The 14,006-nt window shown below is 44.5% G+C and overlaps 1 long non-coding RNA gene and 4 other non-coding genes across 5 annotated transcripts; all 5 read left to right on the top strand.

Annotated features, from left to right (window-relative positions):
• The first annotated feature begins 10,236 nt into the window (after window positions 1–10,236).
• Window positions 10,237–13,804, top strand: LOC123460749. The gene is made up of 5 exons (XR_006637174.1): window positions 10,237–10,562; window positions 12,530–12,603; window positions 12,917–12,967; window positions 13,242–13,295; window positions 13,683–13,804. It is a non-coding gene; the product is annotated as an uncharacterized LOC123460749 (long non-coding RNA).
• On the top strand, window positions 12,010–12,143 carry LOC123461283. Its single transcript, XR_006637570.1, has one exon. It is a non-coding gene; the product is annotated as a small nucleolar RNA SNORA16B/SNORA16A family (small nucleolar RNA).
• Window positions 12,655–12,785, top strand: LOC123461305. Its single transcript, XR_006637594.1, has one exon. It is a non-coding gene; the product is annotated as a small nucleolar RNA SNORA44 (small nucleolar RNA).
• On the top strand, window positions 12,991–13,122 carry LOC123461314. Its single transcript, XR_006637603.1, has one exon. It is a non-coding gene; the product is annotated as a small nucleolar RNA SNORA61 (small nucleolar RNA).
• Window positions 13,546–13,617, top strand: LOC123461369. Its single transcript, XR_006637651.1, has one exon. It is a non-coding gene; the product is annotated as a small nucleolar RNA SNORD99 (small nucleolar RNA).
• Window positions 13,805–14,006: the final 202 nt, after the last annotated feature.

Raw genomic sequence — 14,006 nt, 5'->3', positions numbered from 1 at the left:
CTTTAATCCCAGCACTTGGGAGGTAGAGGTAGGAGGATCGCCAAGAGTTCGAAGCCACCCTGAGACTACATAGTGAATTGCAGGTCAGCCTGAGCTAGAGTGAGACCCTACCTCGAAAAAAAAAAGTATGGGGCTGAAGAGATGGCCCAGTAGTTAAGGTGCTTGCATATAAAGTCTAAGGACCCTGGTTGTTTCCCCAGTATTCATGTAAACCAGGTGCACAAAATGGCTCATGCGTCATGCATCTGGAGTTCGCAATAGATGAAGGCCCTGGTGCAACCTTTCCCTCTGTGTCTGTCTCTCTCATCTATCTGCTTGCAAATAAATTAAAAAATATATTTGTTTTTTTAATCCTTCTTTTTTTCTTTTATTTATTATTATTATCATTTAGTTCAGTTAGTTAGTTTTTTTGTTTTGTTTTGTTTTTGTTTTTCGAGGTAGGGTCTCACTCTAGCCCAGGCTTACCTAGAATTCACTATGGAGTCCCAGGGTGGCCTCAAACTCATGGCAATCCTCCTACCACTACCTCCCAAGTGCTGGGATTAAAGGCGTGTGCCACCACACCCAGCTAGTTAGTTTTTTGAGGTAGGGTCTCGCTCTAACCCAGGATGACCTAGAATTCACTATGTAGTCTCAGGGTGGCCTTGAACTTATGGTGATTCTCCTACCTCTGCTTCCCAAGTGCTGGAATTAAAGGTGTGTGCCACCACGTACGCTTTTTCATTTTATTTTATTGTTCAGAGATAAAGAAGCAGAGAGAGTGGGTGCACCAGGGCCTCTAGCCACTGCAAATGAGCTCCAAACACATGCACCACCTTGTGCATCTGGCTGATGTGGGTCCTGGGGAATTGAACCTGAGTCCTTTGTCTTTGTAGGTAAGTGCCTTAACCACTAAGCAATTCCTCTAAATCTTTTTGTTGTTGTTTTGTTTTTGTTTTTCAAGGTAGGGTCTCACCCTAGCTCAGGCTGTCCTGTAATTCACTATGTAGTCTCAGGGTGGCCTCGGAACTCTTGGAGGTCCTCTACCTCTGCTCCCAAGTGCCAGGATTAAAGGCATGCATCACCATACCAGATTATTATTTTTTTTTAATAAATGTATTATTTATTTGAGAGAGAGAAAGAAGACGAGAGAGAGACAGAGAGAGGAGAGAGATAGAGTGGGTGTGCCAGGGCCTCCAGCCACTGTAAACAAACTCCAAATGTATGCATCACCTTATGCATCTGGCTTATGTGGGTCCTGGGGAATTGAACCATGGTCCTTAGGCAAACAGACAAACACCTTAACAGCTAAGCCATTTCCCCAGCCCAGGTTCTTATTTTTTTATTTATTTATGACAAAATAGAAAGAGAGAGAGAGAGAGACAGAATGGGCATGCCAAGGCCTCTAGCCATTGCAAACAAACTCCAGGTGCATGTGCCACCTTGTGCATCTGGCTTCCAAGGTTTCTAGGTGTTAGGTCAGGACAAAATGGAGTTACAGCAGGAAGGCCACAGAGAGATAAGGAAGTGGTCATCCACATTCCTCAAGAACCCACCCAAGTGGGGGGAGGAAGGGTATTACCATGGGGTATTTTTTTTATAATCATGGAAATTGTTAATAAAAAAAAAAGAGAGGCTGGGCTGGAGAGATGGCTTAGCGGTTAAGCGCTTGCCTGTGAAGCCTCAGGACCCCGGTTCGAGGCTCGGTTCCCCAGGTCCCACGTTAGCCAGATGCACAAGGGGGCGCACGCGTCTGGAGTTCGTTTGCAGAGGCTGGAAGCCCTGGCGCGCCCATTCTCTCTCTCTCCCTCTATCTGTCTTTCTCTCTGTGTCTGTTGCTTTCAAATAAATAAATAAAAAATTTTAAAAAAAAAAAAAGAGAGGCTATATCGAAACCCTACCTCAAAAAAAAAAAAAAAAAAGAAAAGAAAAAAATTTAAAAAAGAAAAAAAAAAATAACCCACCCAGCCATTATCCCTTCCTTGCCTAACAATGGTTAGGTGTAGGTTTCCTGCCTCTTTATCTCCCACCTGGTCACTGTTCTGGTCTCATACCCTAGCTATTTCCCTTCCTCACCTTCCCCCAGCTGAAGAGCTCTATATAGCCCACTATCCGTAATCTCAAAGGTGACTGTGCTCTGCTCTTGAGAGTTAGTTCCAGCAGCTCATGTTTTTCCCCTTTAATAAAAGCTTTCATCCTTGCCTCAGAGTGGTCTCCATGGTCTTAATCACTCCTGAACCTTATACTAGGGAATCCAGCCTGGTTCCTTAGGCTCTGCAATCAAGTCCCTTAACTACTAAGCTATCCCTCCAGCCCCTTATTATTATTATTACTATTTTTTCTGAGGTAGGGTCTCTGTAGCCCAGGCTAACCTGGATTTCCTTATGTAGTCTTAGGGTAGACTCAAACTAATGGCGATCCTCCTACCTCTGCCTGCCAAGTGCTGGGATTAAAGGTGTGCACCACCATGCCTGGCCTGGCTAAAATATTTTTCTAAAAAATTAAATAAAAAAAATAGGAGCCCAATGTGGTAGTGGATTAGAGTGAGACCGTATCTTGAAAAGCCTAAAAAATTCTGTGTAAGAAGAAAACTCAGTAGCAGAGGCCAGTAAGCTAGAAAAGAGATATAAAGGGAAGAGAAAGGAAGGGAAGGGGGCTACTTAATAGGATGGTATTGTACATATGTAAGAAGAAGAATAGATTAATGGGGGTGAAAAGGCCCAAGTGAGATCAGGGGAAGAGACTGAGTAAAGAAAAGGTGGAGAGAGGGCTAATCAAAATCTAAGAAGATATAAATAAATCATATGGAAACCTACTTTTTTGGACAATGGAACACTCAGGAGCCATAGATTGTTGCTACAAAATATTCAATGCCAAGGATGGAATAATTTCCAGTGAGTTGTTGGCCAGGGAGGTCCAATGTCCCCAAAACATTATAGGCCATTGCCGAGGCCCTTGGTTTCCCACCAGGAATAGATGGTAAGACCCTATTGCTGAAGATTCCACATATGTGGGCTGCAAGGCCACTGAGAAATCCTGCTGAAACTGAGCTGATAACCTCCTCCATGTAGACCAGCTGACAGAAAGCTGGAAGAAGCCATGCTGCATGCAATTCAATGGGAGAAAGAGAAATCACCAGTGAAGATACTCAACAGTGGACGCTGTAAGCCTCATATTTTGTTGGGAGCTGTAGCTGCTCTTTGACCATGAGAACTGCAGCTGTTTTTGGATCTCTGGGCACAGAGGCCTTATCATATGGCCTTGGCAAACAGTCTTCAGACACAGAGGCATTTGTGCAACAGACTTTTGGCACGTAGGCACTGTCTAGAAAGTTTTATTTCTGTATATAAGTGTGTGCTTGCCTGAATAAATCTGAGACCTTGATCAGAACATAGACTTGGTCTCCTTCTTTGTGTCTCTTGTCTCCCATCCAGGTTAATTTCCCTTTGGGTCCTTGTTTAACTCCCCGCTGGCTGGGGCAAGTGGCGCCCAATGTGGGGCTCGAGGTACAAAGTGTGACCTGGATGTCGCTCGAGTGAACAGCTGTCCCCCCATTGCATCACCACTTCATTGGTGAGTGAAGATCCGCACGCAGATCAATGCAGGAGTGCCCGCCTGTGATACAGATCTGGAGAGGTAAGAAAAGCAACGCAATTATGGAACAAGCATTAAGTAAGCACAAATTGTTTGTTGAAGGGCTTAAAACTTCTCTCAAGACATGAGGGACATGGGTTAAGTAAAAGGATTTAGTGAAATTCTTTTGTCTTTTTAGCAGATGTCTGTCCCTGGTTCCCCCAGGAAGGAACTATAGATGAGAAGCGGTGGCGCCGTGTTGGTGACTGTCTAAATGACTACTACCGCTCTTATGGTCCTGAAAAGGTTCCAGTGCAGGCATTTTCTTATTGGAATCTCATAAATGATGTATTATAGGTCTGCCACTATCACCCTGATGTTTCAAAAGTAGTTACAGATAGTGAGAATTTCCTTAAAAATAAATTCACTGGTAGTCAGACCTCCCTCCATAAGAATGAAGTCCCACAAAATCCCTACCCCACCCACACCGGCTCTTGCTCCGCGCAGTGCTGCGGGCCAACAACCTGCTCTAATTATCCTTCTATTGTCATTCCTATTCCAGAAAATGCTTATGATCTGCCACCTAATAACCCACCCCTGCCTAGTAACCCTCTCCTGCAATCTACCTATCCAGTTCTGTCTGTCGTAAAAACCACCAATCCTGATGATGACTCGTTTTCCCCTGAGGAAGAGGCTAAATTGCAGGAGGAAGCTACTAAATATCATTACCCTGATTGGCCCCCCCCAGGCACTTTTGGGTAGATGGCCACCACCCTATAACATAGCACCCCCTTCTTCTGCCCTGGTGCTTGACGATCCCACTGATCTAGAAGAAATAACTAGACAAGCCATTACTAAACTTTCCCAGGAGGCACAAGCTCTTAAGACTCTCCTCTGAGCCAAAAAGGAAAAGTCACACCTGCTCAAGCAATTATGCCACCTTGATTTAGAAATACGCTCCCCCTCCACTCGCCCTGTTCAGAAAACTAAAATCAAAAGTATAACTCTCCAAGCCTTTCCTGTAACTCGCTCCCAAGTTAAACCTATTGAAGGAAAATCTAATGAGGCTGAGCCACAGGATCCAGATAGCCCAGAAGAGGGGGAGGGAGAATCTGAAACAAAGGAAACTGCTGGGTCAAAAAACACTGAGAATGAAGAAGGGGATAAAACTTTACTCATTAAAGGCCAGCGATATCACTGCCTTCAATTTAAACATATAAAAGAGTTAAAAAATGCAGTTACTTTGTATGGTCCTATTGCTCCTTTCACTATCTCGCTGTTAGAATCTCTAAGTGAAGACTTACTTACTGTCATGATTGGGTGATGTTAACTAAAGCTACTTTAACTGGGGGTGACTTTCTTCTGTGGAAAGCTGATTACACTGAGAGGTGCCAGGATGTTGCCCACCGTAAATTGGCTGCTGGTGGTTCCTCCAAATCCTGGATGCTAGATAAACTTCTGGTAACTGTCCCTATGATACAAATGAAAAACAAACCAAATTTCCTCCAGTATTACTTACACAAATTCAACATGCAGCTCTCAAAGCCTGGAAGAGCCTTCCCTCTAAAGGGTCAGCTGTCACCTGTCTTGCTAAACTCAGACAGGGTCCACAAGAGCCTTATAGTGATTTTATTGGCCACCTTACAGAGGCTGCAGAATGCCTCATGGGAAAGGAGAAAACAGACAATGAATTTGTTAGACATCTTGCCTTTGAGAATGCTAACTCAGCCTGCCAAGCAGCTATACACCCTCATCGCTGTGGCAAAAATATTTCTGACTTTATCAAATTCTGTGCTGATGTAGACCCTGCATCCCGCAGCATTGGATTAGCCATAGGAGCGGCCCTTAAAGATTTTAACCAGGGGGACAAGCTCAAAACTTGTTTTAATCGCAAACAACCAGGTCATTTTTCCAGAGAATGCACAGCCCTTAAGGCTGAGTGGCCACTCCCATCCTCTCTGTGCCTGGAAAGTTCTCCCTCAAGGTATGGCTAATAGTCCAACTTTATGTCAGAAATTTGTGGCTAAAGCTTTAGCTTCTAGAAGAAGCAAATTTCCTCAGTTATATATTATTCATTATATGGATGATATTTTATTAGCTGGAAAGAAAAAGACAGAAATATGATTACAAAAAACAAAAAAGGGAAAATGATACAGGAATCAGTAACAAGATGGTTAAATCATAGTTTGTTTATTTTAAATTTTTTTACTTTTGTATGCAAAAGGGTCTTCTACTGCTGACCATTTTTGGCATGCACAAACCAAGACTAATTATTTTAAAGTAATGTGGAAAGATCCATTGACTAACAAATGGAGAGGACCCGACCCTGTATTAATATGGGGACGAGGATCTGTTTGTATTTTTTCACAGAAAGAAAATGGAGCCAGATGGTTGCCAGAACGTTTGGTGCGGCATGCAGGCCATGAGATCAAACAAGAGGACACTGCTGATCATGATAATATGGAGTCATCTACACCTTGCTTACAGTGAACTTTACTGGACCTATGTTCCTGATCCTCTTATATTACATCCAGTGACTTGGGAGAAAAAAGAAATCATAGTTCTAGTCAATAACACTAGGTTTCTAAGCACGCCATCTAGTAAAAATATAAAATTACATCAAATAATTATGAGTTCATATTCAGGGCATGGTCTAGGTGTTCCACTATGCTTTTCTAAGACCAGCATAGTGGGATGTTTTGAAATAAAGGAAAGAAACATTACTGTAAAGCATGTACAAGGTATGAAAAAGATAAAGCAGGTTCAAACAAGCAGAATTTCTATTTGGCTTCCCTATGGAAATCAAGTTACAGGGGATAGTCCACCAGAGGACTTTATTGCCTGTGAAGGAAATATACCTTGGTTCAATAAATCTATACATTGGAGCAAGTGTGTAGGGAAAAAATTTAACAGGTATAATGTTTCTGGATCTACTAGATATGTTAAGGACTGGTCAGGATCAGCAGGTTCTATAGAGAGTAAAACTGAATGGGTTAATTACTGGGCTACTGGACTGTCCTCAGGATTGTGGTGGTCAGACAATGGCCATCAGCAAACTTATGTGTGGAAAATTGCTGCTGCTATGGGAGGTATCAAGGTTACATCTGACAGCAATGATTCAAATAGCCTTCCAAAGGGAACTGTTTTGGCCTGTGTTATACCACCTTATGCCCTGATGTTAGGGAATGCAAATATTACTTGGTATCACAGGTTGAGGACATGTTTAATGTTACCTGTGATAATTGTAGTCTGTCCAATTGTATTTCTCATGATTCTGGAGCTGTAATGATTTTCAAACCACCTGCATTTGTTACGATTCCTGTTAATCTTACAAAGCCTTGGTATTCTGACAAGGGTATTCAAATTCTAGAGGAGGTTAAAAATTGTTTAAGTAGACAAAAGAGAATTGTAGGTTTAGTTATTATTGGGATTGTTGCATTCATTACATTATTAGCTTCTATTACTACTGCTGCTGTTGCTCTTACACAAGAAGTTCATACTGCACACTTTGTCAGTAATCTACTTAAAAATGTTTCTGTTGCTTTGGGAACTCAAGTTACTATAGACAAGAAGGTAAAAGAAAAAGTAGATGCTTTATTTGATGTAGTGACCTATTTAGGAAAGCAAATTCAAGAAATGAAGATTAGAGCTTGGTTGAAATGCCATGCAGATTATCAATGGACCTATAACACCTCTAAAACTTACAATGCTAGTTATGAAGATTGGGTAAAGGTCAAAATGCAGTTGGAAAGAATTTGGCACCAAGATAACATTTCATTAGATTTGGTTTATTTACATTAAAAAATTTTAGCTTGGGCTGGAGAGATGGCTTAGCGGTTAAGTGCTTGCCTGTGAAGCCTAAGGACCCCGGTTTGAGGCTCGGTTCCCCAGGTCCCATGTTAGCCAGATGCACAAGGGGGCGCACGCGTCTGGAGTTCGTTTGTAGAGGCTGGAAGCCCTGGCGCGCCCATTCTCTCTCTCTCTCCCTCTATCTGTCTTTCTCTCTGTGTCTGTCGCTCTCAAATAAATAAATAAATAAATTAAAAAAAATTTTTAGCTATACAAAACAGTCATCTTGATTTTGATGCCACTAAGCCTGCTAATGACTTACTTGCTGCAATTAAGTTTGTATTGCCTGGTTGGGTCTCTCTAAGTTCCTGGATAGGCAGCTTTGCAGCTGTGGGAGTTTGCCTTCTGCTTCTCTTATGCCTATTGCCTATTTTCTTCAAGTGTCTAATGAAATCTATTGTGAATGTTCATGCAGAGTTCCAAGCTATGCACTATAGAATATGTCCTTGACTCCCCTCCTTTAGGAGCTGCATAGGATTCAGACCTATGCATATCGTCTCACAATAAAGTGAGTACCATATGGGCACCAACATAGGTGCTGGGCAAAGCACTGCAAGGAAAGGTCCATTTCTGACCGTTTCTGAATTCCCTGAGAGAAAAACCTGACTTGCATGGAGGTTGGTACCACACCTATTATGATCACATAGGCCCTGCCTCCTCTCCCCAAAAGGTACCAAGGGCCAAGACTGTGGGACAAAAAAAATTACAGCCCATGGGAGGTCCACATGTATGTGCTTATGTGGGACCTGGAGAATCAAACCTGTGTCCTTAGGCTTCATAGGCATGCACCTTAACTCCAGCCCTGCCCAGATTTAAAAATTATTATTTATTTATTTTTCCAATGAGAGTAGAAGACAGAACGAGAGAATGGGCATGCCAGGGCCTCAAGCTGATGCAGACATACTCCAGATGCATGTGCCATTCTGTGCATCTGGCTTTAAGTGGGTACTGGGGAATCAACCTGGGTCCTCAGGTTCTACAGTTTCATATAGCCATGTTGGCCTTGAATTTACTGTGTAACTAAGGATGATCTTGATCTCCTGAATCTTTTTTTTTTTTTTTTTAATATTTATTTAAGAGCGACAGACAGAGAGAAAGAGGCACAAAGTGAGAGAGAATGGGCCCACCAGGGCCTCCAGCCATTGCAAACGAACCCCAGATGCGTGCACCCCCTTGTGCATCTGGCTAATGTGGGTCCTGGGGGTGCTTAGGCTTCATAGGCAAGCGCTTAACCGCTAAGCCATCTCTCCAGCCCTCCTGAATCTTATGATTTCCCCTCTTAAGCAAAACCTACCTACTTCTTTTGTTTTTTGTTTTTTTGAGGTAGGGTTTCACTCTAGCTCAGGCTCTCCTGCAATTCACTATGGAGTCTCAGGGTGGCTTCAAACTCACCATGATCCTCCTACCTCTGCCTCCCGAGTGCTGAGATTAAAGACGTGCGCCACCACGCCTGGCTTGTTTTTTTTTTTAAATTTTATTTTATTTTTCAAGGTAGGTTTTAGCACTGGTCCAGGCTGACCTGATACTCACTCTGTAGTCCCAGGCTGGCCTTGCAGTCACAGTGATCCTCCTACCTCTGCCTCCTAAGTGTTGGGATTAAATGTGTGTCATCACTCACACATGGCTCCTACCTGCTTTTTTATTTTTTTGGTTTTAAGAAGAGGGTTTTTTTTTTTTTTTTTTGCTCTAGACCAGGTTGACCTGGAATTCACTATGTAGTCAGTCTCAGGATGGCCTCAAACTCAGAGCAATCTTCCTACCACTGCTTGCAAGTACTGGAATTAAAGGCGTGTGCCACCACACCTGGCATCCTACTTTTTTAATTTTTTTTTTTTTTTTGAGGTAGGGTCTTGCTGTAGCTCAGGCTGACCTAGGATTCACTACATAGTCTCAGGGTGGCCTCAAACTCTCGACAATCCTCCTACCTCTGCCTCCCCTGTGCTGGGATTAAAGGCGTGTGTCACCACACCCGGCCTACCTACTTTTTAGTGTTTATGAGCTGGAGAGATGGCCCTGGAGTACCCATTCTCTTTCTCTCTGCCCCTCCTTTCTCAAAATAAATAAGTAAACAAAATAATAAAGTGTTTATGGGTGAGGAAGGCTTTATCTAAGGCGCTGTTTCCATTTCCAACAGTACAAAAAAAAAAAAAAAGAGAAAAAAAAACAAAACTGATCCCGGCATGGTGGCTCATGCCTTTAATCCCAGCACCAGGGAGGCAGAGGTAGGAGGGTCACTGAGTAGAAGGCCACCCTGAGACTGCATAGTAAATTCCAGGTGAGCATGGGCTAGAGTAAGAATCTACCTCGAAAAACAAAAACAAACAAACAAAGAAATAAAAAACCAAAACGAAAAACTAAAGAATAATAAAAAAGAGAAAAAGAAGGGCTGAAGAGATTGCTCAACGGTTAAGGCGTTTGCCTGCGAAGCCAAAGGACACAGGTTCAAGTCCTCAGTACCCGTGTACAACCAGATGCACAAGGCGGCGCGTGCATACGTCTGGAGTGTGTTTTTAGGGCTGGAGACCCTGGCTCTCTAATTCTCTCTTTGAAGCCTGGAGCAGTCTTCAATGTCCCCCTCTAACGCCTAAGAAGCCCTCCCAAGGCCTTTTCTCCTCAGGCATGAGCCGAACTTGCTAGGCCTAGGTGAAGGATCCTCTTCGCACCCAGCAGAAATCACGTAAGACAGGGATATTCAGGCCAACCGGTCTGGCTCCCTGCAGGGACGGTGCGCGCCACCTGAGGGAGCGGGGACTACATCTCCCAGAAGCACCTTGCGGTGGGCAGTGTGCGCAGGCGCGGCTGCAGGGACGGCCGTATATAAGCCCGCGGCGGAGGTTCAACTACCCTTTCTTCTTCCTGCTGCGATGGTGCGGTGCTGCGTGTTCTCCACTCATTTCCCCTCCCCCCGATTTAGTTCTCTGCGGAGGGTTCGCACCGACTGGCTGTGTCCGTAGGCTGCGGGATGTGGAGCGCGGCCTGGAGGAGCCAAGCGCACCACCATGACCGAGCTCCCAAGGCCACGAAGGCCTCGTGCGCAGGGAGACGCCCGCGGGCCCGCACCCTGTGGCGGGTAGGTGACGCGGGCCGGCGGCTCGGTAGGACGTTGTGTTCTGTCCAGAAACGACCTCTCTTGGTTGTGTGTTACTGCTGAGTGATCTTCGGTAAGTTGGTACAAGGTCACCCTGGTCTATATTAACGCTTGCGGCTATATTCCCACTTCTTTTCTTGGTTCTTCGCCGGTACGGTGTCGGAATTCACTATGTAGTCTCAGTGTGGTGATTTTTTTGTTTTTGTTTTCCGACGTAGGGTCTCCCTCTGGCCCAGGCTGACTTGGAATTCAGCATGCAGTCTCAAGGTGGCCTGAACTCACGGCAATCCTACCTCGGCCTCCCATTCCTACCTCTTCCTCCCACCCAAATGCGCCGCCACGTTGGGGTTCCAGCTTTTTTTTTTTTTTTTTGAGGTAGGCTCTCAAATCTGGCACAGTCTGACCCGGAACTCTCATGGTAGTCCGACTCTTTTTGTTTCCTAAAGAGCTGGTTATTTGGATCACTTGTGCAGTCCTAGTACATTGGAAATTGAGGCCGGATTGCCTGGTGTTGTGGAGTCTCTCAGGGTGGCCTTGAACTCAGGCGATCCTCCTTCCACTGCCTCCCGAGTGGTGGGGTTAAAGGCCTGTACCACCACACCTGGCTTTTTTATTTTTATTTTTTGCGAGTTAGGGCCTCACCCGAACCCAGACTGACCTGGAATTAATGATAGTCTCAGGGTGACCTTGTGTTTATGTTCCTCAGCCTCCCACCTGTTGGGATTAACGGCATGCGGCAACACACCCGTCTTCACTCACCCCAAGTTGGAAGGTCTAATGCTAGCCCAAGCTGTTGTGGAATTTATGCAGCCTCAGGCTGGCCTGGAACTCTCAACGATCCTCTTAACCCCTGCTTCCCGAGTGCTGGGACTAAAGGCCTGCACCACCATGCCTATAGTTTTTTTTTTTATTTTTCCCCTCTGGAACTGTTGTATTCCAAAGATAACCTTGAATTTAACCTATGAAGTGCAGTTTGGGAGGTCGTGCCCAGGTTGTGATGCATTCTAGTTAAACACTACAGAGCTACAGCTCTTTTCTGATCTGAACCTCCTTGTGTTTAGCGGATGAAACTCAGGGCCCTCATGCTCTAAAACTCAGCCCTATTCCCAGGCAAGAGTTGAATCTTGCTAATTGCTGGAGTGAGGTTAACCCTCTGCCTTGAGCATGCTCAGCAGGCTAATACGGAGCCATAGTTGAACCTCCAATGTTTTTAAAGTTTTTTTTTTTACTTATTTGCAAGCAGAGAGAAGAGGGACAGTATGGACACTGCAAAGAAACTTCAGATGCACCTGCCACTTTATGCATCTGATCTTACACGTATACTGGGGAACTGAACTAGGGCCTTTGTAAAGCAAGTGCCTTAACCCTGTCCACACCACTAACCATCTGTCCAATCCTCAAACCTTTTAAAGATGGTTCTAGTAGTCTGAGGTAATGCACACAAAAGAGCAGCATCATTAATCGTGCATGATGGGGCAAGAAGTGAGGTAGCTGAGCAGCTGAGTGAAAAATCTACTGCCCATGGCTCCTATCGAAGCTATAGCGGCTTCCACATAGCTGCTGTGGTCAAAAAGGAGCCCAAAGTAAGTTGTTCCTTGACGGTCGCGGTCCTGTTTGCTGTAACCGTTCTGCAACATTTTGGGAAAAGACAGTTCCACTATGCCTGCTATTTCTCAGGTATAGCCAGAGGTCTTCATTAAAATTCTCATGATCTACAAGCCAACAGAAATGATTGGCATCATATAAGAAGTGACCAGGCAAGGCTTTTTTTTTTTCTCGAGGTAGGGTCTTAATCTAGCTCAGGCTTATCTGAAATTCTCTATGTAATCTCAGGGTGGCCTTGAAGTCATGGTGATCCTCCTACCCATGCCTGCATTTGAAAGTACCTTTCGAGCCCAAAAGCCAGCATGGACATGTATAATCTATAAATTCTGTGAACATCTGTTGGCACATGGCAATGCTTTGGGTCACTGCCTTGTGTTAGGAGAGCAGGAAAAACCTCCATGTGGCCAGGGATAATTGTGTTGTAATTCATCTTAGCTGGGCCCAATGGAGACTCTGAAGATAATGTACGGTGAATGAGACGGGACATTACAGTGATAAAATAGGACCTGGTAAGTGTCTTCTGAAGAGCTGCTTGGGAAACTACCTGGTGGGGAAATAAACAGCATGTTCCCAAGGGCTGTGGCTGTTTGTGGCCATGGGATCTCCAACTGCATGCTAGAGCAACCTGGAGAGACTTTGACAGCTCAGGTCAACACAGTACCTGCAGCTGCCACTCGCCTTTCCTATAAAGCATCAGGACTTGTTTGGAAGTCTGCCTCCTGAGGCAGGCAAACAGCAGTTGCTTCCACAATGGAGGGGGTGGGCATACAGGATTCCACCCTTGTTTAAAGAGCTTTCACACTAAGAAGCTTTGTTCTGCAGGTTATCTGCAAGTTTCTTGGCAAGTCTGAAGAGCCCGGATTTTAGACCAAGGTAAATTTGGTGAAGATAGCCTGGCCCTCCTGTTCCCTTTCCCATCGGATCCTTGACACTGGTCTTGGTGGTCGTAAAGGAGGAAGAGTGACACTGAAGCTGGCCTCACAGCTATGTAGTGTGGCAGATAGCATGTGGGCTAGGTTCAAACAGGGCTAAATTCTGTTTTTTCTCCCTTGAAAAATGGGGCAATCTGAGGGTCTGTAGAGGGAATGTGCAGGCTTGAGCAGTTGGTATTGTTTTTGAGAGGAGGGTCTCTTTTTTTTTTTTTTAGAGCTGTATAATCAGTAAAGTGGTGGCCCTCATCTGATCATTAGCATACAGTTTGGTAAGTTTGACCCCTATTAATCCTGCCCTTGAGAGTAGAAAAGGTGGGGAAGAATTAGCACTTCAGTAATTTATGGACAGGTGCTGATAGCATGTCTTGCCCGTCCTAATGGCCATACTGTTGCAGAGATGTAATATCAGATCTGCATCTCCAGCAGCTGCAAATGCTGGCATGGCTGGTGCTCATAAAAGTGAGGACCTCATCTAGAGGGGGGGATGAGCTGGGATAGAGAAGCAGATAGTTTAGGCTTACTGGTCCAGGATGAAACCTAATCTGTGGACATCAGTGGATGAGAATTGCGGATATGGGACTGAGACCAGTTTTTAGGGAAATGTCAGGGTGGGGATCAGTGAGGGCAGAACTGACATGCAGGTTTATACTTTTCAGGAAGAAACTTCAGAGAAAGCACAAAAGGACAGCTGTCAGCAGAAATGTATGTTCAGCTAACAGTATATTTGATTTATACCTGTTGGTGGATCAATAAAGGCATTGGCAACATCTTTCTCAAATTACTGGCCATTCTTCATTATAAAGGGTGGATTTCTGCAATTCCAGCAAAGAACAGCAGAACTGGAGCCAAAACATTTTCTCAAATGAGGTGGACAGGTGAGGGTCACCTTAAATTTGTCTTGACTGCCACGTGTGTACCACCTCAAATATATGTACACACATACAGATGGACTTCATAACTGCAACAGTATTTTTTTGCCT

This window comes from Jaculus jaculus, chromosome 5 (assembly GCF_020740685.1).
Source record: "Jaculus jaculus isolate mJacJac1 chromosome 5, mJacJac1.mat.Y.cur, whole genome shotgun sequence".
Taxonomy (NCBI): Eukaryota; Metazoa; Chordata; class Mammalia; order Rodentia; family Dipodidae; genus Jaculus; species Jaculus jaculus.
This window is presented reverse-complemented; position numbering and strand designations above follow the sequence as displayed.